General features: G+C 38.9%; 1 protein-coding gene across 14 annotated transcripts in view; it reads right to left on the minus strand.

Moving 5' to 3' along the window:
* nrxn3b (neurexin 3b) overlaps window positions 1–5,000 on the minus strand; it is a 799,837-nt gene that overhangs the window by 73,156 nt on the left and 721,681 nt on the right. The window lies entirely within an intron of this gene.

The following is a 5,000-nucleotide window of genomic DNA, read 5'->3' on the forward strand; positions in this document are numbered from 1 at the left end:
CCATAGTGTTGGTAAAGCTATTATCGTTGTCTTCCATCATTTCCCCAATATTTAAACTCATTGTTTTTTCTCTCTTTTGTTTTTCCACATTTCTCAAATTATCATTACTGTGCACTTTAACACATTTTTTTGCTAAAGGTTCTGCTGTTTCTTTACCCGTGACTACATCTTCTTTAATAAATGTGGCACATCATCCTCTTTACCCTTCATTCCTATCTTTACGAATCGTTATATATCCTTTTATTATAAAGTTAAATTTTGGCTTCAGCCCTGTTTCTTGAATACAAATTATACGTGGTTTAGTTTTCATATTTTTAATATATCCCTTTAATCCATGTTCGGTTGCTATCAAACTTCTGGCATTCCACCGGACCATTAACAGGGTGTTGGAATGTGGTAACATGACTCCGTCACGTCTACTCTCCGTAGTACAGCTTGCACCCGGTACCAAGATAGTTCTTTCAACAACTTTGATGCTGCTTTGACAATTATTTTGATCTTCTCAGTCTTATTTTTACTTTCATTTTGTATCAAAGCTGAGTTGTGCTCTCTGGTTTATTTTGCAAATGAACCGACAGAACATGATCATGTACAAGACTCGCCTACCCACAATGCACTGCAACCCAACGCTCCTGGTCGGATGTTTTTTTCGGGGTTCATGGAGAGATGCGGTAAAGAGTGGTAGCCAAGACACACGGTCACACACGGTCACACACGGTCACACACGGTCACACACGGTCACACTCGGCAATTATTTTGACCTGGGGAGCAGATATAGAGGAAAAAAAATTTGTCTGGGGGGCCGGGATATCTGATTTTCAGGTACAAAAAACTTCACAATGACACAAAATAAACACAACAGTTAAACCTCACACTAAAAACAAGACATTGACTTGTACGTTCAAAAGACAGAATAGAACAAGTCAAGACATGCAATGCCATCTACAAAATGTTATGTAAATGTTAGTCATTACACACGCGGCTATGGTTTTGATGTATTTGTTGCAGACATGTTTACGTCAAGTAACATCACATGGTTCCATTTGCACCTTTCAACAAATCTGAAAAGGAATATTAAGAAGTAAAACTTATATTTAATCCTACCTCTTCTCCGAGCACACGGTGACCGTACATACGGGTCGAAAAATGTTGACCTAATTCAGCATTTCTCAAAGTGTGGGGAATAGAGACATGACAGGTGGGGCGCGAGGAAAGGGAGGAAATTTTTTATTTTTGATTTTTTTTTTACTATGCTTTCATTTTCTATACACACTGTAAATCACTTTGTGATTCTGTCTGTGAAATCCGCCGTATAAATAAATGTAAATTACTTATTTTTCCTGTAGGCTTTAAATTTCTCGGCAGGAGCGAAAGTTTGACAGACATAGCAACAGTAACTTTTGCAGGCAGGGCTAAGAGGAACAAACTTTCGCGCGGATGGGTAGCAGGCTAATGTGCGAACCACAATTACACAAAATGGATACATTTGCAACTCGCACCTCAAAGGTCTGCGGAGAAACAAAAATATGAAGGGTCTAATCAACCAAAAAGTCAACCTAAAAGAAAATATGGCGAAGGGTATCTTGCTCTTGGATTCACGGCAGCGGAGGTGGGGGCAGAGGAGAGACCCCTGTGTGTTCTTTGTCTAAAACGGCTAGCAGCAAACAGCATCAGGCCCAACAAAGTAAAGAGACAACTCGAGACCACACATGATGTCCAATAAATTGTTTTGTTGGGGCGATGGGGGTAGGTGGGCCTTGAGTCTAAAGTGGTGATGACAGAAAAAAAAAAAAGTTTGAGAAGCCCTGACCTAATTGTACGGATCTCACTTTAAACGGCAAACCGATCATTTAAATGTTTTCACTTTTGAATATGAAACGAGGAGTAAAATGTACAATGTACAATATTATCAATTATTTCACAAGGACATGTTTTAAGGATATCGTACAGTATCATTAAATCTAAAATGAATGTGATCACTTTCAGGATCATTTTATTTTTAGCCAGTAAACAACTGTTATGTACTTTTGAATCGGGTTTTCAAAAAAAAAAAAAAAGGGAGGGACAATCAAGGATCAACAATGGCACGACTTTCACTAACTTGCGTGAGGTCAAAAGACAAGAGATTTTAGACCAATGCTGCTTTGGATCTGTTCCTGCTAAACTAGTAAGTGACTTTCAATGCTCAAATCAGAATAATAATACTAATTTTAGCTACTGGAAATTTGTGTGGTAGCAATAAATACCCACCAGCGCGATACTTTGCAGTTCCACACTGACCAACCACGCAACAAACTCAAAAGAACTGTACAAGGAAAAAACAATGCAGTGACTTCAAACTGCAAATATAAGGTTTGAGTAAAATATGTAGGTTGGTGTGAATGTTGTCCGTCTATGTTGACCCTGCGATGAGATGGCGACTCGTCCAGGGTGTACACCTCCTTCCACCCGATTGTAGCTGAGATAGGCGCCAGCGACCCCCACGTCCCCAAAAGGGAATAAGTGGTAGAAAACGAATGTAGGTTCCTACTGTGGAAAGTTCAGTAATACAGAATCATTGTGGCATTATCGTGTCAGTTGGACGCTATATGCGCTAGTCCTCATGGTAAATGTGGTTTTCCTTTTGGGAAAACGCCATCGCTTTGGTTCACTGGTGCGGCCAATATAAACCAAAACTGAAAGTTCTTAAGTGGGGGTTTAAGTAGAGTTTATAAATCTTGTATCTGTGCCACATATAGCCTTATTTCAGTGTCAACAGTCTCCAGCTTACTTGCTACACATGTTTTGGCTCTGCCCATCCCTGTGCAGTTATTGGACCGACATTTTTAATACTTTGTCTGTTGTTGTAATTACCTACTAGGCCTTCTTTCCCTTTATTTGTTGTTGTATCTTTATGTTAGCAATTGGAACTTTTTGAATGAAATTGTCTGTGGCTCCATGTTAACGAAGTTGCCTGTACTATTTGACTGATGCATTTTATTGATTTATTAGCAGTAATTGCACAAAGGCATTCTTCTTCTTTTAGTTTTCTGACAGCACGTAGGCGTTCGCATCAACTTTCGTCTTTTTAACAAATGGGTAAAGGGGGAATGATGTATGCCGTAAAACTAGTTGGCACATTTAATATTTAATAATAATGAATATTGTAAAATTCTATAATTTTTGTTATTTAAAGGGGAAAACCCGATTCAAAAGTACATAACAGTTGTTTACTGGCTAAAAATAAAATGATCCTGAAAGTGATCACATTCATTTTAGATTTAATGATACTGTACGATATCCTTAAAACATGTCCTTGTGAAATAATTGATAATATTGTACATTGTACATTTTACTCCTCGTTTCATATTCAAAAGTGAAAACATTTAAATGATCGGTTTGCCGTTTAAAGTGAGATCCGTACAATTAGGTCAGGGCTTCTCAAACTTTTTTTTTTTTCTGTCATCACCACTTTAGACTCAAGGCCCACCTACCCCCATCGCCCCAACAAAACAATTTATTGGACATCATGTGTGGTCTCGAGTTGTCTCTTTACTTTGTTGGGCCTGATGCTGTTTGCTGCTAGCCGTTTTAGACAAAGAACACACAGGGGTCTCTCCTCTGCCCCCACCTCCGCTGCCGTGAATCCAAGAGCAAGATACCCTTCGCCATATTTTCTTTTAGGTTGACTTTTTGGTTGATTAGACCCTTCATATTTTTGTTTCTCCGCAGACCTTTGAGGTGCGAGTTGCAAATGTATCCATTTTGTGTAATTGTGGTTCGCACATTAGCCTGCTACCCATCCGCGCGAAAGTTTGTTCCTCTTAGCCCTGCCTGCAAAAGTTACTGTTGCTATGTCTGTCAAACTTTCGCTCCTGCCGAGAAATTTAAAGCCTACAGGAAAAATAAGTAATTTACATTTATTTATACGGCGGATTTCACAGACAGAATCACAAAGTGATTTACAGTGTGTATAGAAAATGAAAGCATAGTAAAAAAAAAATCAAAAATAAAAAATTTCCTCCCTTTCCTCGCGCCCCACCTGTCATGTCTCTATTCCCCACACTTTGAGAAATGCTGAATTAGGTCAACATTTTTCGACCCGTATGTACGGTCACCGTGTGCTCGGAGAAGAGGTAGGATTAAATATAAGTTTTACTTCTTAATATTCCTTTTCAGATTTGTTGAAAGGTGCAAATGGAACCATGTGATGTTACTTGACGTAAACATGTCTGCAACAAATACATCAAAACCATAGCCGCGTGTGTAATGACTAACATTTACATAACATTTTGTAGATGGCATTGCATGTCTTGACTTGTTCTATTCTGTCTTTTGAACGTACAAGTCAATGTCTTGTTTTTAGTGTGAGGTTTAACTGTTGTGTTTATTTTGTGTCATTGTGAAGTTTTTTGTACCTGAAAATCAGATATCCCGGCCCCCCAGACAAATTTTTTTTCCTCTATATCTGCTCCCCAGGTCAAAATAATTGCCGAGTGTGACCGTGTGTGACCGTGTGTGACCGTGTGTGACCGTGTGTCTTGGCTACCACTCTTTACCGCATCTCTCCATGAACCCCGAAAAAAACATCCGACCAGGAGCGTTGGGTTGCAGTGCATTGTGGGTAGGCGAGTCTTGTACATGATCATGTTCTGTCGGTTCATTTGCAAAATAAACCAGAGAGCACAACTCAGCTTTGATACAAAATGAAAGTAAAAATAAGACTGAGAAGATCAAAATAATTGTCAAAGCAGCATCAAAGTTGTTGAAAGAACTATCTTGGTACCGGGTGCAAGCCGTACTACGGAGAGTAGACGTGACGGAGTCATGTTACCACATTCCAACACCCTGTTAATGGTCCGGTGGAATGCCAGAAGTTTGATAGCAACCGAACATGAATTAAAGGGATATATTAAAAATATGAAAACTAAACCACGTATAATTTGTATTCAAGAAACAGGGCTGAAGCCAAAATTAAACTTTATAATAAAAGGATATATAACGATTCGTAAAGATAGGAA

The sequence above is a fragment of the Nerophis ophidion genome, linkage group LG24, assembly GCF_033978795.1.
Source record: "Nerophis ophidion isolate RoL-2023_Sa linkage group LG24, RoL_Noph_v1.0, whole genome shotgun sequence".
Classification (NCBI taxonomy): Eukaryota; Metazoa; Chordata; class Actinopteri; order Syngnathiformes; family Syngnathidae; genus Nerophis; species Nerophis ophidion.